Below are 24,440 nucleotides of genomic sequence, written 5' to 3' on the forward strand. Positions count from 1 at the left end.
TTTATGTCCTGCTGTTTGTTAACCTGTTAGGGACCAGAGCAGCTCCCTTGCTGCACCATGTGCTTTCTGACAGCAAGGCAAATGACCATCTATTGTGTGAAGCCTCTGAGTTTCCTTGTCAGACAGAAGCATTCTCTCCCTATTCTTTGGCTCAGGTTGAAGTGTTTCCAGTGACATCAGAGTTTCAGGTTCTCTCTCCCAGTTCCTCCCCTCTTCTGTAATTGGATGGGAAACCTAAACCCTGGCAGTTACCTTTATGTTCAGCGCTCAGTGTGGGGAGAACAGGAGAAACTGGGAGGTAGGACTGCCTGCAACTGTTTAGTTTGGACTGAGCCCAGATGAAGCAATTCCTTGCAGGAGTCAGTGTGCATTGGAGTAAATGTGGCCCCTTCTCCAGGCTGTGAAGTGCCTTGTTTCCTGGGATCTGCTGTGCTCCAGATGGGCATTACTGCGCCCTGGTAGGTGCCCTAATACAGGTAGGTGGAAGCTGATGCTGGGAGAAGTCCAGGGGGATGGCTGCATCTGGTCTGCTGTTTTGGAGACAGCGGGATTGTTTAGCAAGGAGTTTGTTTTCTTTTAAGACTTGAAATGATACTTTTATTGCTGCTTTGCAAATCTCTGTTGTTAACCTTTTATCTGCTGGGATGAAGGGATTCTATAATCTGCTATATAACTAGGATATAGATAAGACCGCACATGTAGTACTTACATTATATAGGGTTAGAAAGACATGGCCGCTTTCTTCCAAACACCCTGCCACCCTTGTTCATAAGGTTCTGCCAGGTATTGCAGTTCAGCTCTATTGAAGTGAATGGGAGTTTAGCTGCAATACCACACAAAACTATGGACAAGGGTGGCACTGTGCTTGGAAGAAAGTAGCCATGTGTTTCTAACGCTGGAAAACCCCTCAAAGGCCTCCTTTTACAGGAGCATAGCTTTTTTTGCAGAACAAACAAATATTTTTCTTTGCATGTGCATCAGTTTATCTTACACCTGTAAGACATGTTCATTTATGTGTGGCAAACAAATGTACACCAATTTAAATGGCTAATTAGTCTATTGACTTTCAGGTGTGTAACACACTGCATAATTCCACACATCTCCTTGCGCATTGCATGTCCATTTGCACACCCCATTGACTTCCATGAGGACCTTTTGATGGGCAAAAAAAATGGTGCATGCTGCATTTAAAAAAAAAAAATTATTATTATTTCTTGCGCAACTGAAACAAAAATCCGTGCATGTTGATGAACCCATTAAAATCATTGAATTCTATTCTTTGCGCACGTAAAGATGACTGTTTGAATCTAGCCTTAGGGATATGTTAAAAATAAAATAAAATACAATGCTTGCGTATATACTGTCCTCTGCATGTAATACGTGTCTGAAAAAGCACTCGGCATGTTCTATCTTACCCCCGTACTACGCGTGTGCCACTCTTTTGTTCTATGTGGGTTGTGTATTCAACGCTGTTCATACACCACTATGAGAGAGCGGGAAATTTGAAAATAAAAAAGTAACACTGCCTGCGATGGCGTGCGTGAGATACTTTCTAATGCGTAGGGCACAAGTGCTGCCATACCCAGCGATAGCTGGCTCCCACAGCGGAAACCCGCTGCGTAATCCGTGAGACTAAGCTCTTAGCTGTATATAAGACTTTGTGTACAACCCGACAGACCCATGTTGGTACTACAGGAATGTTTGGAGGGGTAACATATGGAAACTTTTTCAACAGTTCTGTTGATCTCTATGTAGCCAGCGTAGCACAATACGAATGTCATGGAAGCACTGGCATGGTAGAAGTTCTTCATAAATTGACCTTTATATACATTTATATTAGAATTCCCCCCTGTCACCAATGTTCAAAGGCCACAGGAATGTATCATCTTGTACAGTCATTGCCATATGGTCATAAGTATGTGACCACATTGTCCAGCAGCATATCTGTATGTGAAAAGTATTGTGTAGCCTTCTGTAATGGGGGATATTTGATTTCTATTGTTTAGTTTAAGCTCATGTATCTTTTTTTGTTGGAGCTGTTGTTGTTAGATCGTCACACGTGATGCAAAATGTTACTAAGTTATGTGTTCTGTTACATAAATGACTGACAAGTGACACTAGCCATTGTTCTTCATATGCAAGAGACCTCTTAAAAGGGTTTTCCAAAGTAATTGGTGGCAGTGAGGAGGATGCAGAGTACAGAAAAAAATAGGCCCAGTGCTCCCCTCCCACTGTCACAATGCTTCCCCGTCACACTCTCTCGGTCCTCCGGTCTTCTGTTGACAAGCGCTGCAATGACTGCATGGGTTGTTTACCCAGCCAATAGGGGTTATATATTAGAAGTCCATGTGACAGGTTCACAGGACATCGCTGGGCCTTCTGGCTGGGTGGACATCACCTGTCAGATGCTGCAACGCAAGAGCAATCTGGTGCCGCCGTGAGTATACTTATGGGAGACCCAAAACTACATAAAATAAATAACTTGGAAAACCCCTTTAATACTGTGTGCGTGATCTTGTAAGTATCACGTCTCATTGAGTTATACTGTACACCGGACTGTCAACGGAAGGCAACAGATTAAGGCTTTGTTCCCATTTGCTCCATTTCGGGCCTCCAGTACGTATCTGGCATAAACTCCTGGATAAAGTAGCACAGCATACTGCTCTACCTTGTCTGGTGGAATGCCTGACAGCATAACAGAAGCCTAACTGATCCCATTATAGCCAATGTAGTCCTTCAGGCGCCATTTGCATCAGTGAAATATTGGATTCAGCACTTCCATTATTTTCTTTGTTCAATTACTATGACCGAGCCAAACAATGGAAATCCAAGCAAGGTCTTAACGAAACCTTAAAGGGGATGTCCAATTATGAGTTATTGGTGGCCTTGGATGGAAACTTGGATAGCAATGGTAAGCCAGGTCTCTGCAGCGGGAACGGATCTGCCTGCTTGTAGCATAAATCGTCTCCTTGTGTGACTGCAGCGGTCCAGCCGACAGTAGCTACAGAACCCAGCCAATGTGCTATTGGTGGCTTCTCCTGAAGATAGGCCATCAGAACCTCATAGCTGGACAACCCCTATTAACCAATGTTGTAATGTTCATTAGTGACTTGTATTTGTTTAATTCATTAGTGACTTATATTTGTTCATTCACACAGTTGTATTGTATGTTCCAGTCTTGTAAATATCCAGCGTATTTACATGACTGAACTATGCATATTCCCTGCGTATTGCGTTACTTTGTTTATTGTGTGTGTATGCACGCAAAAACAATTGCGAGAATCTCCTATTGATTTCATGTGCAAATACACAGTTAATATGTATCAGGATTATTCACTGTGTATTTGCGCTTTCCCATTGATTTCAATGGGCTGTCTTGGTGCGTATACCCAAAATAGGACATGCCCAAACTTTTTCTTTTCATGTGCAGAAAACGCACAGGTCTGAATGGTCCAATGTAAATCAATGGGGTTTTAGCACTACGTATAACGCATGTAACACGCCACACAAATACGGTCATGTGAGTCACACATGCAGTTTTTTTTCCAATTCAAAGTTGATCCATAAAAAGGAAAAGTATAAATATATAAGGGGACAATACAGAGATCTCTCTCATCATCTATTTATACCCAGGACTGTGACAGTAACAAGGGGGCACCCTTTACGTCTAGAGGAAAGAAGATTTCTACACCAATATAGAAGGGGGTTCTTTACTGTAAGAGCAGGGAGACTGTGGAGCTCTCTGCCTGAGCATGTGGTGATGGCGAACTCTATAAAAGAGTTTGAGGGGCCTGGATGCCTTTCTTGAGTGTAGTAGTATTACATGCTATAGTCGCTCATCTCTATTGTTGATCCAGGGATTATTCCAATTGCCAGACTTGGAGTTGGAAAGGACCCTTTTTTTTTTTTTTTTAATTAGGAAAATAGTCTTCTACCTCTTTGTTTTTTGTTTTTTTTTTTCCTTCCTCTGGATAAACAGAGGGGAAAATGGGCTGAACTGGATGGACACAGGTCTCTTTCAGCCTCAAATACTATAAAGCAAAGACATGTCTTATTTTTTACATCTACTCCTATATTTTGCAGTGCCCCTCAGAGGTTTATATTGGAGTGATGTTTTAACGAATGCCACCAAACTCTGGGGCTTTGTGAAGACTGCCATTACTGTCACTTTTCTCTGTGACACATTTATTGAAGTGGGCTGGTTTTGGGTGTCGCATACTACCAGTAGTGGTGGAACCCATAGGGAAATTCTGCATAATTACTACAGCACAAATGTTAGTGATTGGCGTTTCGACAAATCCCCTTCAGTCACGTTCAATCTTGACCTGGTGCAGATTTTCCAATCTATATCGTAGCTGTTGCTGATAGGCCACAAACGTTCATGGTGGAGTTCATTCATTTCAGGGGAGGTTTTTAGTCCCAGTTGGGAATCTTAGTCTGCTGCTACATTACAGGCTATACCCTGTGCGTCGGGTATATGCCCCAGATATGAGCTAATATTTACACGAACTGCAATGTATTGTGGACTTTGGACACAGATGTATTTAGTAAATGTACTGGGAGAGACTTGTTTTATGTGTCTATTGTGCACTGAATGGCAACAAAAATATTTCCTATTGTTGCTGATAGATGCACAACATGAAGCCTTTATAGCAGATAGACCGGGCTCACCTGAGTGCAATTCATTGCGTGCCACCCCGAGAAACTAGGCCCAATACCGCGCTTGTGAACGTGTTTTCAATGGGAAACCTTGCATCGCACTCGCATGTTTTCCTGTCCCTTTAAACATGTATGGGTTCATAGTCGTGCAAGATTTATGCATATCGTTACGCACAAATATCGGGCGATTGTCTGCCACATGAAAGTGACCTTAAGGTGGCTTTATACATGACGATTGTTGGGCACTTGACAGTTGACCCGAGACTTATTGCTTCTGTGTTTTCACACAGGAGTGATAGACATTCTGTAAATGAAGGGCAGAACATATCAGAGATCTCTTCCCGCCGTCTACCTTCATTCAATGTGAACAGGCAGTCGATCAATGTGGAATGACTGCCCACTTTGGCCTCATGTCCATGGCATGCGTGGATTTCCGCAGCGGGAGACCTGCGTGTCATTGCAGAAATTATTTTTAAATGCCTGCCGGCAATCGTGGATGTGTTTTTGTTTTCTTTGCACTTCCATAGAGATCTGTGGAGTCCATCCATGCGGAATGTGCGGTAAAATGGAGCATGCTATAATCCCTTTTCCATGTGTGGCATCCGTAAATCATATTCGCAGATGCGAATTGAAGTACGGACGCCCCATGCTTCCCTATGGGCAGTTTGAGCTGCGGATCATGCGCAAACCAAATCCGCCCGTGGACACTGGGCCTTACACTGAGCAAGAACTCGCTCACTGGTCGCTTCCTTTTCAGTGAACGGAAATAAAGCCACTAGCAACTTGTTCTTTATACTGATAGTGGCTTTACATGGGACAACTAAGTAGAAGAAGATTGGGAGCACCAACTGCTACTGATAAAAGTGGAAGCATGCACATTTTATTATGTAGTTGTTGGGGGTGCTCAAAAGCACATGTGGAAATCGTCGTGGGGGTCCACTAATTCCTTACACCTCCTATAAGCAAGAAAGGAAAGCTGCTCACAAAGCGGCTTTTCCTCGGATAAATCTGTCCCGTTCAGGAGTTACATGTTCAGCAATTCATTTGAGTAGCTAATTTGGATACCACTAAGGCATCTCGGCGTCCGCTGTACCGGGAGTCCGGGGGGTGCATTACAGTACAGAGCATAAACCGCTTACTGCGGAACAGCGGCAGGGAATCTAGAGATTCACATATTATTGGCTTTTTGCAGCAGAAAATACGCACCAACTGGTGTCATTTTGGCACGGATTCCTTGTGAATTTCACCCATTAATTTAAAGGAATGAAATCGGCAATGAAAATCCGTAGCCTAAATTTTAATATAATGTGGAATTAAAATCCGTGGCTCAGTAACGTTATGCTGTGTATTTTTGTCTGCCGGGTGTGGATGGGATTTCTAAATTTCACGGCTTCTCCAACCCATGTGAACATACTCTAAAGGAGTTGTATTAGATACACATCCGCTACTGCTATTGCTTTTTAGAGCATATGAATGTCCTATAATGGGATCCTCCCACTCTGGACCTCTCCTATGAGCTGCAACGGAGACTTGCGCAGCTCTCGTTCAGGTGTTCGCCATGTTTTAAAAAGATTTGTGTTTGCTGGCACAGCTCTCCACAGGAAAAAGGTATATAGCTACATACAATAAGGTATCTGATAAATTCTTAGACGATCTTTTCATGTTGCAGCCAAAACCGTGCCAACATGCAATTGTTTTTTTAACCTTCTTGCAGCTAAAAGTAGTTTGATGGCTCATTTAGCTGCAAAACCACACGGCCATTAATAATCTACACGTTGATGTGATTTCACCTCAGCTGCAACGTGTGAATCTGGCCTTGTTCATCTGTAAAGTATGCCAATAACCAATCCAGAAGCATAACTTGAAGCTCCTGGGCTCCAATGCAAAACCTGGAGCGGGGCCCCCAACTATAATGCTTTGTTCATAGTACTGGGCTCCCTATATGGAGAAGAGAGGCCTTATGGGCTCTCTGAGGCTCCTGGGCCCGGGTGCAACCGCATCCCCTATAGTTACCCTCCTGACACTGCTGAAAAGCATATTAACAACTTAATCATTAAGTCTTCTGTGCAGCGCACATAAGGCTACATAGCCTTCAACTATGGTTATATCACAGCCTACAAACCTATATATCTGACATAGGCCAAAAAAGTGATGTGAGCAGAGCTTTATTGTGTCTCACCATTGTCTCATCTCCAGACAATGGTGGAATGAAAGTGCTGTTACAAGGAAGTTGTCTCTTCTTCCTGAATTAACAGGCTGTTCTGGCTCCTCCGTAGAGGTAAATGCCAGGCTTTCATTTCTCATCACTTGTTTAAGCCTTCCATGAAATAAAACCTTCCCTTCCACCACCCCTGCATTCCATCCATTGTGTTGACTACATTGATTAGTTTGAATTATAAGTGGTCAAATGGCCAATAAATCTGTCATCTATTCTACACAAGTTTTCAGAAGTTCAGAACTTTGAGCAAACTTCCATGCACAGGCGGCTACGGAAGGTAGTTATCCGGGCAGGGAAGCAACATGTGACTTTCGGATTTTTACAAAAGCTACCAGATCCTCTACAACGAGTAAGTAAAAAAAACAAAACGTAGCCTACACTTCTACTAATCTATTGGATGCAGGGGTGTAGCGGTAGCGGGTGCAATGGTAGTGGTCACAATATATCCAGTGCCTGAGGTGGACAAAAAACCCCTGTATGCAACATGGGAAGACTCTGGTATTCTAAGTAACGCTTGGTGCGTGGCGGTTGTCAAGTTATACCAGATAAGTAGTTTTGTCCTCTCTATACATTTCCGTCATCCCTGTGCGCATACAGTATGTAGTCATGCATGTGCCCGCTTACATCTACTAATCACATTTCCCAGTTTGTACTCTTCTGTGTGTTCCTATTGAGCATATCCGCTTCAGCCTGGTTTGCTAGCTTTTATTATATCTTATTTAGTTTGCAACACATATGGATATAGTTATAATAAGAATTAGTAGCTGCCTGCGTTGATATGCATCCGCTTAGATTTCACTGTACTATAGTGTGGCCTTGTGTAACATAATCCTTAGTTTATAGCAGCTCCTCAGATTTCATACCCGCCCCGGTTTGGCATGCCTGCTCAACAAGTGTCCATGTGGTACAGCAAAGCTCCTGCATTCTGATGCACTGATTAAGAATTCCAGGCTCTGTAATAATGTGCCTTTTTATTACGCCTCAGCATAATGGCGAGTCCTGGGCATGCTTTAAATCACTGATAGATTTATAGGGCAAAAGCCTCTTTTTATAAAACATTCACTGCTGAATTCCTGAGCTTCTGAATGCCACTACAGTTTGCTCTTGCACTGCTATGTTAATATAACTTTCTTTTAGGAAGTTTTTCTTAACTACGTAAAGCATTGCAAGTGATAAGGTTAGTATAACCTATTTATATGGGTTGAATATTTACTAATATTTGCACATTCACACTTCATTGAAAGTATATGGTGACAAATGCTTATACACTGGAGATCTACATCGGTATACCATTTTATTGAATTCTTAGGTGGGTGCCTCCTACTGTATATACTGTAGAGTAGCATAGTTAACTATGGTTTTCTATACAGCCGACTAAAAGGTATATCGAAACATACCGGCCGACCAAACGTACTTCTCTAACAAAGCATGGTCTGTGTTCACTTCAGTATTACTTTATTTGTAGAATATCAACTAGAAACTGAAGTAATGCTGGTGTCCTAAAGTTGGGCACCACTAGTTAAAGGGGTTGTCCCGAGGCAGCAAGTGGGTCTATACACTTCTGTATGGCCATAATAATGCACTTTGTAATATACATTGTGCATTAATTATGAGCCATACAGAAGTTATAAAAAGTTTTTTACTTACCTGCTCCGTTGCTAGCGTCCTCGTCTCCATGGTGCCGACTAATTTTTGGCCTCCGATGGCCAAATTAGCCGCGCTTGCGCAGTCCGGGTCTTCAGCAGTCTTCTATGGAGCCGCTCGTGCCAGAGAGCGGCTCCGTGTAGCTCCGCCCCGTCACGTGCCGATTCCAGCCAATCAGGAGGCTGGAATCGGCAGTGGACCGCACAGAAGAGCTGCGGTCCACGAAGACAGAGGATCCCGGCGGCCATCTTCAGCGGTAAGTATTGAAGTCACCGGAGCGCGGGGATTAAGGTAAGCGCTCCGGTAAACTTTCTTTACTTCCCTGCATCGGGGTTGTCTCGCGCCGAACGGGGGGGGGGGGGGTTGAAAAAAAAAAAACCCCGTTTCGGCGCGGGACAACCCCTTTAAGCAAAGTCTTGCAAGGAGTACAAGTTTTAGGGTTTCAGTGTTCTATATTTATGTTGTAAGATGTGGCATGAAGGTGCATTATATATGTGACTAGCTGATATACCCGGCTTCGCCCGAGTTAATTTGGTACTGGTGTTTATCTGGTGTTCACACGGAAAATCTTATGAAGTCGTGGTTACTTTAGAGATACCGGAAAAACATATGTTCCCCATTTTGCATAGTTCTCTGCGTTACCCAGGAAACACCACGTGGAGGTAACCATGCGACGTTTCCTTTATATAAAATTACATCGGGAAGCAAGAGATTTAGATTCCATACGTAAAATTTGGACACTAATTATTTTGCACTTATAATTGAATAATCGAGTTGGGACCTATTAGCTTTTCCTATTTATGACATAATCAATGCTCATGCCAAATTTCTATGACATCGGAAAGTGAGAGAATTAGATTACGTATGTAAAATTTGGACGCTAATTCTTTTGCACTTAGAATTGAATAATCGAGTCAGGACCCATTATCTTTTCCTATTTATGGCATAATAATCAATGCTCGTGCCAAATTTCATGTGAGAGAATTAGATTACATAAGTAAAACTTGGACGCCAGTTCTTTTGCACTAGAATTAAATAATCGAGCTGGGACCCATTAACTTTTCATATTTATGACATAATCAATGCTCGTGCCAAATTTCAAGTTTCTATGACATCGAGAAGTGAGAGATTTAGATTCCGTACGTAAAATTTGGATGCTAATTCTTTTGCGCTTAGAATTGAATCAAGTTGGGACCCATTAGCTTTTCCTACTTATGACATAATCAATGCCCGTGCCAAATTATATGTTGCTACGACATCGGGAAGTGAGAGAATTAGATTCCGTACGTAAAATTTGGACGCCAACTCTTTTTGCGCTAGAATTGAATAATCGAGTTGGGACCTCTTTACTTTACTTTTCCTATTTTAGACATAATCTATGCTTCTGCCAAATTTCAAGTTTCTAAGACATCGGGAAGTGAGAGAATTAGATTACGTATGTAAAATTTGGACGCTAATTCTTTTGCGCTTAGAATTGAATAATCGAGTTGGGACCCCTTTACTTTTCCTATTTTGGACATAATCTATGCTCGTGCCAAATTTAATGTTTCTACGACATCGGGAAGTTGGAGAATTAGTAGTCAGTCAGTCAGTCCTTTCGTCGATAGATAAATAGATAGATATGTATGGGTGCGGCAAGGCACCTGCCACAGGCACCTCTGAATGTAGATGTTGTCAATGACGCCTGGCGTACCAGGTGTAGATGCGCAGCTCATGCAGGGCAGGTTGAGGAATGTATTATGTGAAGTAGATTCAATAGAGGCCAATGGCCAGGATTTAATGTACAGGTGACTTTCTGCTGCCAGATGACACATGTTGTGTACCTTAGATATGAGAAGTGATGTTCTACGTGTGGTTTTTCACGAAACGTTTAAGTACTAGGAATAGTAAATGATGTGCTGTGTAACATGTATGTACCAGGGTGGCAAAGCACTCTACAGAGGTGCTGCACACTAATGAAAAGTTATGGTAGACAGATATGACGTGCCGCATTTAGTTTGGCTGTTTTGATATACCTTGCACCTTTTGGTGCAGTGAGTCTGCAAGGCTGCGGAGCTCAGGAATTATTGATAGATAGATAGATGAAGAAGACGGCCGCGATGATGGTGCCAAAGTATGAAGATGGAGAGTAACCAGAGAGATTAAGTGCCTTGTTGGACTGAGGCCTCATTCACACGAGTGGTGTTTAACGCAATATAAGCACATGAAAAGATCGCGTCTAATGGAACCGATGGTTTCCTGTAGAACTGTTCACATGAAGAAATTTTAGAGCTCTCACCTAACCAAGATAGAACCTGCGTGTGCAAAGCTCGCATCTAAGGTCCGTGCTGCGAAAAAAGATATGTCCTGACCTATCTTTGGTGCGAGCTGCGCAGGAGTTTCCATAGACTCCTATGGGAACTGGATAACGCGCACCATGCAGCTCCTGATCATTTGAACAAGCAATTTCACTGCTAATTAAGCTTGAGACTTAATAGTCTCAAGTGTAAATCACCCGTTCATGCGATCTTTAGTGCAGGATAGCGGCGATCTTTAAATGCGCCTATACTGCCCTAAAACCACGCTCATGTGAACAAGCCCTGAGAGTGAGACCTATTGTAAATCAGTATACATATGAGTGATAAGTAATTGACTACTGATTCTTTAGGAGTTTAAAGGAGATGTCCCGCGCCGAAACGGGTTTTTTTTTTTTTAACCCCCCCCCCCGTTCGGCGCGAGACAACCCCGATGCAGGGGTTAAAAAAACCACCCGCACAGCGCTTACCTGAATCCCGGCGGTCCGGTGACTTCAATACTTACCGCTGAAGATGGCCGCCGGGATCTTCTACCTTCGTGGACCGCAGCTCTTCTGTGCGGTCCACTGCCGATTCCAGCCTCCTGATTGGCTGGAATCGGCACGTGACGGGGCGGAGCTACACGGAGCCGCTCTCTGGCACGAGCGGCTCCATAGAAGAAAGCTGAAGACCCGGACTGCGCAAGCGCGGCTAATTTGGCCATCGGAGGCCAAAAATTAGTCGGCTCCATGGAGACGAGGACGCTAGCAACGGAGCAGGTAAGTATAAAACTTCTTATAACTTCTGTATGGCTCATAATTAATGCACAATGTACATTACAAAGTGCATTATTATGGCCATACAGAAGTGTATAGACCCACTTGCTGCCTCGGGACATCTCCTTTAAACTATGAGTTATTATAAAGTAACGTTTAAATATATGCAATCTCCAATGGAGCGGAGTCATTTTATGTTTTAGTAAAAGTTATCTTTATTAAAAAAAATTCTGCCTCCACCATAGTCTGTCACCGCCATGCCATACTCCAACTCCATCATGCCATATGTTACACCTCAACTTGCTTCAACCCCATTGTGGCTCACAATCTAGATTCACTTGTTTTTGGAGTGTGGGAGGAAACCCATGCAAATATGGAGACAACATACAAACTGCCCTGTAGATGTTGTTCTTGGTGGGATTTGAACCCAGGACTTCAGCACTCTGCTGGTGGGCAAGAGTGTTAACCACTGCTGAGTAGCATGACGGAAACCTAACAGACCCAATTATAGGCAATATGGCCCATTGGGTGCCCTTTGTGTCCCTGATTCTCTGGATGCAGTACTTAAGTAATTTCCATTTTGCTCCCATGAATGAGCAGAACAGAAACAAGACCTGCAGACGTGAATATAGCCTACAGGCTCACATACTCTATAGTCATCCGAAGCCACCAGTTTGGGAGTCGTCCGGCCCCAACAAAGTGTGTGGGGGTCTCAACTTTCCACCAACTGATGATGCAACAGAAAAGAAGGATTGGGCATACTGAATTTCAATGAACATTGGGATTTTATTCGGCCGATGGCTGTTCACTGTATGGGTCCTGTAAGCTGGAGTATCCTATTTAAAGGGACTCTGAAGGTCTGTGAGCCTCAAAACTAAAGTTGTGTGCTCATAGGCGCTGAGTGCGTGGATCTTGTAATGGCATACGGACTATTCTTGTCATTATGATCATGGTGTATGATCACAGCTTTGGGGGTACTTTGATGTAGAGTACATGGCTTGGGACTGATCAGAATCCTTGTTCTAGAAGATGTACATATACTCTCCGTGTTTTATATCCCGTTACTCTTCCATGCAAGCATTTTTCTTTTGCTAACTGGGAGGAGGGGGGGAGAGGCTTCTGTGGAACATTAAAAGAGAAGTGATGAGCGTACAGTCATAGCATATAGCTATGCGTCAAAGGACTGGTTTATTGCAGGATGTTCAGTAACACCTAGGGTGCAGCTGAGACTGATGTCATGTCCAACTTGTACAGCACTTAACAGTCACTCCAGTCGTAGACTAAAAGGTCATTCCAGAGGTTCTTTCAGGTTGATTTGAACAATAAGGTTAAATGAAATGAACACACATGCACGCTATGTTCTACTTCATTGTAGACCCAAAGATAGTTGCGCTTGCTGATACGGAGAATTTTTGTCTACCTCTAGCATGTCCATGGAATATAATCAAACTCTCCATTGTTCACTGTTCATTGTCTCGGAATTGCTGCAGCATGTATCTTTGGGTGCATTCACACTTGATGGAAAGGGTATGGTGACCAATGCTTATTCATCGATATACCATTTTATTGAATTCTTAAGTGGGTGCCTCCATATACTATACAGTGGCATAGTTAACTATGGTAAACTATACAGCCAACTTAAAAGTAAATCGAAACATGCTGGCCGACCAAACATACTCCTCTAACAAAGCAAGGCCGGTTTTCATTTCAATATTACTTGTAGAATGTCGAAGAAGCTATTTGATATTGGCTGCAAGTACGCTGCAATAAACTAGTCATTGTGAATTAAAGGGGTTGTCCCGCGAAAGAAAGTGGGGTTATACACTTCTGTATGGCCATATTAATGCACTTTGTAATGTACATTGTGCATTAATTATGAGCCATACAGAAGTTATTCACTTACCTGCTCCGTTGCTGGCGTCCCTGTCTCCATGGTGCCGTCTAATTTCAGCGTCTAATCGCCCGATTAGACGCGCTTGCGCAGTCCGGTCTTCTCCCTGGTGAATGGGGCAGCTCGTGTCGGAGAGCTGGTCCTCGTAGCTCCGCCCCGTCACGTGTGCCGATTCCAGCCAATCAGGAGGCTGGAATCGGCAATGGACCGCACAGAGCCCACGGTGCACCATGGGAGAAGACCCGCGGTGCATCGTGGGTGAACATCCCGGCGGCCATCTTGCTAAGGTAAGGAAGAAGTCGCCGCAGCGCGGGGGTTCGGGTAAGTACTAAACGTTTTTTGTTTTTTTTAAACACATGCATTGGGTTTGTCTCGCGCCGAACGGGGGGCCTATTGGGAAAAAAAAAACAAAACCCGTTTCGGCGCGGGACAACCCCTTTAACTATATACTGTATATTTAAGTACTGCAAAGTCTACTCTGCTTGGGTGGTCCTATACATTAGATAGCTATTACCTGTCTTGACCAACAGCCCCATACACACTCCATGCAGAGCTGGAAGAACAAGGTGCCTACAGTGACTTATCTGCTCAGAACAAAAGCATCTGGCAGTTGAACCCCCAACTGCGCGATCCTTAGCTTCCCCCGACATCTGCTGTTGTGAAGCCCCCTATATGCATTAGGCGATCATCCAGACCTGCTAAATTTGGCAGGTTCCGCCTACGTGTATGGCCACCCTTACTGATGGCAGCCTGTTTTGGGCTCCTTTCTAATTTCTTACAATATTAATTGTCTGTACCAAACTCTCTTGTAATTGTTAGGCCTCCTGTCCACGGGCACGCACGGTGGAATCCCGCAGCGGTTTCCACCCATGCACACAGCCATGAGGCCAAACATGACAGCATACTCACCTGTCCGGACGCTGCGGGTCTTCTCTCCGTCGCGGCTGGATCTTCTTTCTTCAGCACAGCAGATTTGCTTGCACATGAGCCATGCACGCTTTTTTTTTTTTTTTTTTTTTCTTTTTTAATCTCCTCTCCCGCTGATCCGCGGCACAGCACAAAAACAGCTGGGCGTGTGCCGCGGGTCCAGACAACTTCTATTAACTTCAATGGAAGCCGTCTGTGCGTGTGATCCGTAGGAAAATGGAGCATACTGCGATTTCTTCCCATGCATGCGACACGCACGCCGTAAAAAAAAAAAAATCACATCCGCATGCAATTATTTGCCTTGCAGATGCTGATGCATCCTTATGGACTTCTGGAGCTGCGGATCTCCCACGTGGGAGACACATGTGGATTAAAATCTGCACGTGGATATTGGGCCTAAAGGCCCATTTACACAGGACAAGTGTCGGGCAAACGATGCCTGACACCCGTCCCTGTATCCCTGCGCTCCTATGCTCCTGCACAGGAGCTAGCAGAGCTGGCTGGTTCACGGAGCAGCCAGCATGGGGGGTGGGGCAGTGCAGGAGATTTCTTTCCTCTCGCTCCCCCGCCCCTCTCCATTGAGATAACAGTTCGCTACTGAACAGCCGCTGTTTTAACTGAACTATGAGCTCATCGTTTGTGCTGCATAAAAGATCAGCGATGAAGCTCATTGTGTAGTTTAAACAGCGGCCGTTCAGTGCGAACGACCGCTGTTATCTCAATGGAGTGGGGCGGGAGAGCGAGAGGAGAGAAATGTCCTGCACTGCCCCGCCCCCTGCTGGCCTCTCCGTGAGCGAGCCAGCTCTGCTAGCTCCCGTGCCGGAGCACTGGATCGAGGAAACACAGGGACGAATGTTGGGCATCGTTTGCCCGACACTCGCCCGGTGTACATGGGCCTTTAGAATGTGTTACCCCAATATTTTATGTAAAGCTCTACAAAAGTAGTATGTAAGCAAATACTAAAGGTCAGTATTAAACTCTCTTGCTTACCAGTTACAGAAGAAAAATCTTAAGCCACACGTTCTCCACAACTTTATTGTTCACATGCTCTAATTGCTGGAAGCCGCTTATCTTTTTCCACCTCCAATTGAGAAATTAAATATATATTCAGTCTAGGAAAGCAGGCATCCTAATTGGAGAAAGTGTGCAAAATAGAAAGGGGGGGGATTACTTTTTCTTCTTTTTTTTTTTTTTTTTTTTAAACGTACATCTTTTTATGTCCCTGTAGAGATGTTGAATTTCAATGCTAGATTGCAGTTCTTCTGTATTGCAATGCATTATTACTAGAGATGAGTGAGCACGCTCAGTTAAGGCAGTTACTTGAGCGAGCATTGCTCTCCTCAAGTAACTGCATACTCATCCGAGCTGATTCGGGGGGGTGGCAGGAGGGAGAGAGATCTCTCTTAGGCCGCCTGCAGACGAGCGGAAATCCCGCCGCGGGATTTCCCGCGGGATTTCCGCCGCTGAAAGTCTGCATAGGAGTGCATTACAATACGCACTCCTATGCAGACGGCCGCGGTTTGGCCGCGCGAAATCTCGCGCGGCAAACAAACCGCGGCATGTTCTAATTTTGTGCGGAGCACGCACTCACCTGGCCGCCGGCTCCGGTCTGCGCATGCGCCGGCTGCGCGGCAGCCGGCACATCAAAGAGCCGGGGCCGCCAGGCGCGGGTGAGTACGCGCTCGCCCCTGCAGGCTCTGGGGTCGGATCGCGCGGCGAGATTTCTCGCTGCCGGATCCGACCCGCTCGTCTGCAGGCGGCCTTACTCTCCCTGCTGCCCCCCCCAAATCAGCTCGGCTGAGTATGCAGTTACTCGAGAAGAGCGATGCTCGCTCGAGTAATTGCCTTAACAGAGTGTGCCCGCTCGCCTCTAATTATCACTTCTCATAGCAATGCTGGAACCCTGGGGTCCGACTGCTGGTACACCCACTGATCCCAAGATTAAGGATCTAGATTCTAGGGTATTCAAGAATGAATTCTGCCGTGGCCACACATGTGCACCGCTGCTCTATTAAAGGGGTTGTCTCGCGCCGAAACGTTTTTTGTTTTTTTTCCGTAGGCCCCCCGTTCGGCGCAGGACAACCCCAAGGGATGTGTTTAAAAAAAAAAAAAATTTTATTACTTACCCGAATCCCCGCTCTGCGACGTCTTCCTTCTTCCTACTTCTTCCTTCACCAAGATGGCTGCCGGGATCTTCACCCACGATGCACCGCGGGTCTTCTCCCATGGTGCACCGTGGGCTCTGTGCGGTCCATTGCCGATTCCAGCCTCCTGATTGGCTGGAATCGGCACACGTGACGGGGCGGAGCTACGATGACCAGCTCTCCGGCACGAGCGGCCCCATTCACCAGGCAGAAGACCGCACAGCGCAAGTGCGTCTAAAAAAGCAAGAAGACATCAGAATTAGACGGATCCATGGCGACGGGGACGCCAGCAACGGAGCAGGTAAGTGAATAACTTCTGTATGGCTCATATTTAATGCACGATGTGCATTAATATGGCCATACAGAAGTGTATAACCCCACTTGCTGCCGCGAGACAACCCCTTTAAGTTTATTCAGTGTGCTGAAAATAGTTGCATGCGAACTCTTTACTATTTTGAGCTCCCTGTGAATAGGGGATAACTTTGGATTTTGGGAATATTTCTTCAAATTTCCAGGGCAATGACTGAACAAATGAAATACAAAGGGTGGGATGTCTGTGCGCTGTCTGATGTGAGTTACCCCTGAGAACATCAGGCTTACATCGCACAGACCGATGTGAAAGGAAAAATGGACAGAAGCTACTTGCAGTATACAGTTGTGCAGTGAAGGCTGGGTTATTGCAGACTGTGAGCTCAAACAGGATGGTTTTTGGGTTGCATTTGATGATTTGGATGGTAGGAGAGTCCGATGTAAAAGGGTAGTGAGTTCCAGAGTATGAAGAATACATACATCTTGCAGATGATGTTGGGAGAAGATAAGAAGAGAGAAGGTCTTGTGAGAATCGGAGATCACATATGGGAAGGTGTTAAAAAGTCAGGGGAGAGATGTATGGAGAAGACAAGTTGTGGACAGCTTTGTTTAAAAAGTCATTAGTCATCTGTCCCACAGCAAGTCGCCATGGTTCCGCATCATGCCCTGCACTGCGCATGCGCAACGGCTCGCCGGCCGAAATTCTCATGGCAGATCCAGACAGGTGAGTATGGGTCTCTGGGGGTCACTACCAGGGCATCAGGTCTGACTTTTGCAGTCAGAATCCGACCCGGCCGTGCGCTTGACGCCTTAATGTGTTACAGCTACTGAAATCACACCCACACTGCTTAGTACTTCTATAATGCTGTTATTTTTCTGTGTTACAGAGAGTTAGGGAGCAGAATCTACTGTTTTTGTCTATGTGCAGTGTATGGGAGACAGTATAGTAATAGTTTCCACCCACCAAATCAGAGAAAACGGAAGGGTAGAGATGCAGCCTGCAGAGAGGCAAACCTTTAAAAAAAAAAAAAAACAGGCTACAAGTAAGAAAATGGCCAAAAATAGTGTTGTTTTTCATGTACACACGGCAGCTTATTCTGCAATGTCCTCTAAAAGTGCAGGTATGCAATAAATAAAGGGCCCCTCCTGTGAATTTAACTTTTTTTTTTTTTTTTTATTCATGCATTATGTAGCTTCGTGTGTGTGTGTGTGTGTGTGTCAGCTAGTATTACCTTAGAAAGGATAACCATAAACGCCTAGCCTCTTTCTCCGAAGATGTATTTAAAAAGTGAGGATATTGGATCCCTGAGGACAAGCACGCATGCCATGGTTGTAAATGTTACAAAACAACTGGTGGGATTAAGCTCTAAACTTTGCTTTAATAAATGGTTTCCACATTCCTAGGATCAGGAAAACAAAATTACTATGTCTTGTATATCAGTTTTCAAAACAAGGCAACCGTCACTTGGCATTTCCGTGTTCCTGGTATTCTGTATGTGCTTGGTAATTTAATTCTGCCTCTCTTGTATAATTTATTTAAGGTGAGATCACAAAGGCTCTTTTGTCCCCGTGTTTGCAACCAGATCTTTGCTTGCTCTCTGGCTAGGAAATGTTACCAGTCCTCTAAGAAATGGATGATGAAGATACTATCAGAAAAGGCGGTCTCTGCTTGCAGGATGTCTTCTTGCAGATAACAGCCTTTCTCTGGTTGTATATCTTTACTTATAGATATTTAATGCGTGTGTATAAAATGTATGTAATATAGGCAGTGATGAACTATAGCTATTTGTGCAGCTGCATTTAAACTTCTCTGAAAGGGGGTTGTCCCATGAAAAACATTGTTTATAGTTAACCGGCATATGGCTATTCAATGCTGTGCAAAAGGTTTATACAAGTTTATAGGAGCGAGCGCAGGACTCTGAAAAGTCAGATTTTCATGCTGTGTACCAACTTCAGAGGGGGACAACAATGGATCGCGGGAGCAGGTGAGTATAAAAAAATACCCCCCCCCCCCCGACTCCTTGTAACGTCCCCTAACTGCGCCATAACTTAGTTTATGCTGCTGTGGTGACATAACTAGTTCCATTTAACTAGTAGCGTTCTAAATTGGTAATTTAATATATGTTTTATCTTCCTTGTTCCAGTTAGGCAGTTTGTTTTTGAAGCACACATTATTATTTGAGGCTTTGTTTAGTTCTAGCTGTAATTAATTGGGTTAGTTAGGACTGTTCACATATATAACATGTGCGTTCCTATAAATATATAGTATTCTCTCTCTCTTGTTTGCCTTTTTTTTCTTTTAGTTTTTGTGCCATGTTCCAACAAAAAGTGGCAAAAGAATGGAAAGTGAAAATTTTGCAACATTTCTCTTGTTAAATGCATTGGGGTGTCTATTTCTTTTTTGGGGGGAGTGGTTTATGAACTATTTGCATTGTGCAGCTATTGTAAAGACAGCATGGTGGGATCTAATGGCCCATAAGCAGAAATCTAACTCTTCAGAACACTATAAAATGCCTTTGCAATGGGTTACATACAACTTACTCAACAGTGTTTGCCATATTAATATCGGGGTGCTTTTCCTCAATACTATGGAGGTCATATGCTATAATTTTAGATAAAATAACAGTGTAAAAATTCCAAAAAAAGCGGAAAAAAGGCAAAGTTCCAATTTTGCAACTAATGCCTCATCAAATACTTGAGGTGTCTATTTTGGGTGGGTTTCATACACAAATGGGGTATCTTCTTAGAAATGTTAATCCTATTCATGTTGGGGTGCTTTTCCTCAGTTTTGTGCAGTGTGTATGCTGTAATATCAGACAAATCCAGTAGTGTGAAAAATGCTTTTGCGCTTTTCTTCTGTGCCAATTTCTGCCAAAAAGTGGAAACAATGTAAAGGTCCAGTATTAAAATATTGTGTTGAATACTTTTTAAAAAACTTTTTTAAAGTTCATGCCCTTTTTTCAGACCTATTATGATGTGTCAGCCGCAGCAAGGCTCTTTTCACACCGTGCATGAGCAAACTGTCAGACTTCCTGTGGATAGAGGCAGATCGATCATTTGAAATTTTGTTCACATATCATTCAGTCGTTCCAATTTGCTGTACTAGTGAAAGTGAACAATCGCTGTTTACACACAAGGATGATTTTCATGCCTGCACAAAATGAACCAGAAGCGAACAAATTCTTGTTCGTCGTTCAATCGTTGCCCGTGTTTACACTGACCAATGATCTTTCAAACTTACGTGATCCAAAGATTTTTTTATTTATTTTTTTGAACAATAATCGTTCCATGTAAAAGGGCCCAAAAAACATTGTAAAGACAGGATGGTGACCCAATATAAACCATGAAGAAAAGTAAGCTTAACATGGTTAAATATACAATTCAGATGTTTTGGTAAAGGTATGTGCAATTGTACTACTTGGCGAGAACCTGTAGTGGTAAAATAATTAAAAAGGGTCTCCTCTTTCCCCTTTTTAGGCTGCTTTTAGATCTTCGGTGGGGGTTCCGGTTTCCTGCTACATTCGGGGAGCAGCGTAGGGGAATCCCCTGGCCAAATGGATCCATCTTATGATGGAACTGAACAATGCTAAACAGACCCCATTGACTACACTTGGGTCTGTTTGATTTCCACTCAGTTGTTTTAGACGTGACCGAAATGCACAGGAAAAATATGGCATGTGAACAAACCTCATTGAAATCAATGGGTTCTATTCTCTGCGTACAAATATGTCGATGTACTTGTGGATCTAGCTTAAGGGTATGTTCATGTGGTGGAATTCACTGTGTGAATTCAGCCTCGAAAAACTGAACCAAAATCCACTTCCGGCTTTAGCCCGGTCAATGGTCAAAATCCATCTTGCGTTTCCATGTCAGAAACCTGTATGCAGATTTTGACCATTGATGGGGTAAATCCACAGGCAAAATCATGGAAGAAAGACACAAATTTTACCACGACTTTCAGAGGCAGAATTTACGCAAAATTCTGTGATTAATTCTGCCGTGTGAACATAACCTACACTTGTGTGAGCACCTTAAATTGTTTACCATAGTGGACACAGAAAAGCTCTTTAATGGAAATGGCAGGTGGGGCTACTAAAACACCCGGAATATCTGGGGATGGAAACCTTTATTAACAAGTGTAAATACAAAACGCGGGTATAATCATGGGCTGGATGGAACTATAAACAGTGTTTTTCATGTGTCAACCTCTTTAATTGAAACTGACTTGTAGAAGACCTGTGTACGTTAATGTATGGTTTCAACTTTAATGGCTTGATTGTAAGTAAAGAACATAAGAGCAGAGTGGGTTGGCATGTGTTCGCATGTGGAAACTTGGCATGCTGTACTTATATGGCGCGGTGAACTTGTAGGGTTCCGGAGCAGTCCAGGACCCCTTCGTTCAAACCTGTGTTTTTGGGAAAGGTCTTTAGAAAAACGGCTGGTTACAGATTTACCTGATGTGCCAAGGAAACACCTTCCCCTGCTATGATAGATTATACTAGTAGTAAGGGGTCTGGAATAAGAGCTCATCCGTAAAAATCGTGCTGATTATAGATCTGCTGACATTTGGCTCCTCTCAGTAAATATTAACTAGAATCTTAGGTTTCCGACTGTTCTGTTAATACACTTCCTGTAGAGGCTGTTACATCGTCATACCTGCCACTGCGAGTAGCCGATTCACAGAATACATTCTTCCGTTTTAAGTTGCTTGTATTCTGCTGTTGACTGAGGGCACACCAAGAGCCCAAGACAATAGGAGTCTTAAGCCACTTACTACTCATTTGAGAAATGTTGTTTATCTTCTCTTAGTACTCCATAAGTGGCAATGTATTGGAATCTGACCTTTGCACACGTCACAGAACATACCTAATGCTGTGTTTAGACAAAATGCATATTACTAAAAAAAAAAAAAAAATTCAAGTGAACAATATCATTTAATTTAAATGTGAGCAAGCGACAAACGAGAATTGTGTGCTTTTCATTCGTTTTTGGCTTTTGCTTCATTCACTTCTCATTGTGTTTTAAACACTCATCGCTCAGTGTTTCACATAGGAACACTGAACGAGAAGGGAATTCTTCTCAATGATGATCTGCCTTTCTAAACGGTTCACATGAACGAGTTAACGGTGACATCACTCGCGTGTTCAGATGACAATCTGCTTGTCTTAACGGGCCATTAAACCGTCTCCCATGCAAATCAATGGACTAACTCTCATTCATTGTGTGAATGGCCCATGAGGTTGCTGTAAAGTAGATCTCTAAATGTTGTTAAATGCGGCATTGGGAATATGGCTGCCCCAATAATTGTGTACAGACAATAGAATAAAAAAGAAAACCACAATTACAATAAAGCTGTATGAAAAAATAATTTGTACAGCTATGTTAATGTGGGGGAAATATGACTCTTGGAAGGCCAAAAAAAACCCAAAGAATTTCTGGACTTAAAAGGGTTAATCCAAGTTTGTTATCGGGAGCACAAGGCTCTCTGTAAGAGGGCCTTTGGTTCTATGTTCTGCAAGTCACTGGTATGTGAAGAATTTTTCCCAATGTTTACCTGTGTTGTTTGCACTTTGATGAAGGATAAGTTACTTATGACCATGACATAGTGTTCCGGGAGCATGTAACACTATTTGCTTTGTTCTTCACACTATCGGAACTCAGATCCCTTCTAACTATTATCGAGTCACTTGACTGTCCAAAGACCACTACTATTGCTATGTGCAGCTATAGGGTCTTCAGTCTAAAACCTCTGTACCTTCTCCATATTGACTATTATTGTAACTGTTTGCAATGGATTTGCATCTCCCCTACAGAGTAGCGCGTCTGTAATAATAGGACTTCATTATGACAGCTTACATTTATAAGGTAAAGGAGGAGAAGTGGATTGGATCGACTTCTCTACTCAAGTCTTCACAGCGTAGCTATATGGATGATGATCCCGTTCAGTTACATCCGACCTTCGGTCACTCTATGGATCAATGTTCTCCATGCATTTCTGTCCTTCACAGCTTCTTTCTATTCCGCGATTGACATGCTTGTGGTGGCCTTGCTTGTATCTAGTCCTCTTGTTTTTCATCGTCCTGATCTTCTCTTCCCACTGACCTTGCCAAGCATCAGTACTGTTTCCAGTGAGGTAGCGCACATCAGGTGTCCAAAAAAAGAGAGCTGCTGTTTGATTTTTGCCCTCTAGTGATCTCTTCGGTTATATGGGATCTAACATTTACCTTGTTTGTCCTGACAGTCCAAGGTATCTGTAGCATTCTCCTCCAGCACCATAATTCAAACGCATCAATTTTCCTTCTGTCTGTTTTCCTGAACATCCAACTTTTGCAACCATACGTCATTATGGGAAAGACGATTGTATTGACCAGTCTGGTTTTTGTTGCAACGCTAATCTTGTTTTTCCAGATCTTTTCCATTCCTCGCATTGCATTCCTACCAAGTGTAATCCGTCTCTTGATCTCCGGTCCAGATTGCCCATTGCTTTTGATTTTTGGATCCAAGGAAGATGAAATCTTGGAGCATCTTGACTTCTTTGTTGTTGTTGTTTATGTTCACTGTACCGTTGCTTACAGTGGTCACGGCTTTTGTTTTCTTGCTGTTGAGATACAGTCCCATGCGTCCGCTTTCCTTTTGCACTCATTGGATAAGGTATTCCAGGTCCTTTTAACTTTCCGCAAGCAGGGTGGTGTCCTCTGCATATCGGAGGTTGTTGACATTTCTGCCACCGATTTTTGATTTTTTTTTTTTTTTTTTTTTTTTTTTTTTTGACTCCGATTTCTAATCCGTCCAAATTGCATCGCCTCACGATCGTTTCTGCATACAGATTGAAAAGGACTGTTGATAGAATGCAGCCTTGCCTTTCTCGACTCCCAACCAATCCGCGTTTCCATAAGCGGTCCTGACTGTTGCTTCTTGGTTGTTGTAAAGCGACCTTATAAGATGTTCATTATGTTCTGGGATGCCCATTTGCTTCAGACACTTCCAAAGCTTGTCATGTTTGACACAATCAAATGCCTTGATGCAGTCGATGAAACACATGTACACATCCTTTTGATACTCTCGGGTCTTCTCCATAATCCAGCGCAGTTTCGCGATTTGGTCTCTGGTGCCACGACCTTCGCGAAAGCCTGCTTGAACGTCCAGCAGTTTCCGTTCAACAATTGTCGCATTGCGTTTTTGTATCATCTTTAAAAGAATTTTACTTGGGGTGAGGTAAGAGGGCGATGGTGCGGTAATTGGAACATTCTTCCAATTACCGCTCTCTCGCCCTCTTGCCTCACGCAAGCAAAGTGCCTATATTAGACCTGGTGATCTCAGGTGTTCCCGGCATGACGGAACTGCTGGGCTTTAATAGACCTGAATTGGCCCTGCGAGTGAAGAATATCTGCACAAGGGGGGGCTGTTTCTGACCGTCCTTTTGAATAGGATAATTGTTGGACAGTCCTCCCAGCAATTATCACTCATGTGCTTTCATATAGGAGTGGTAATTGTTAAGTGAATGGAAGCGGAGTGGCTGGAGATCTCTTCCAGCTTCCCACCTACATTCACAGTGAACAGGCTGTCGTTCATAGATGAATGACTGCCTGTTTACACGGG

The 24,440-nt window shown here is 43.6% G+C and overlaps 1 protein-coding gene across 2 annotated transcripts in view; it reads left to right on the plus strand.

Moving 5' to 3' along the window:
* The first annotated feature begins 260 nt into the window (after positions 1-260).
* SHROOM1 (shroom family member 1) overlaps positions 261-24,440 on the plus strand; it is a 62,885-nt gene continuing 38,705 nt past the window's right edge. Inside the window, exon 1 of one of the 2 annotated variants that reach the window (XM_066591203.1) lies at positions 261-476. The gene's annotated coding sequence lies outside the window, so the exon portion shown is untranslated. The remainder of the gene's footprint in view (positions 477-24,440) is intronic. The other variant, XM_066591204.1, reaches the window with a different exon arrangement.

This window comes from Eleutherodactylus coqui, chromosome 2 (genome assembly GCF_035609145.1).
Source record: "Eleutherodactylus coqui strain aEleCoq1 chromosome 2, aEleCoq1.hap1, whole genome shotgun sequence".
NCBI classification, from domain to species: Eukaryota; Metazoa; Chordata; class Amphibia; order Anura; family Eleutherodactylidae; genus Eleutherodactylus; species Eleutherodactylus coqui.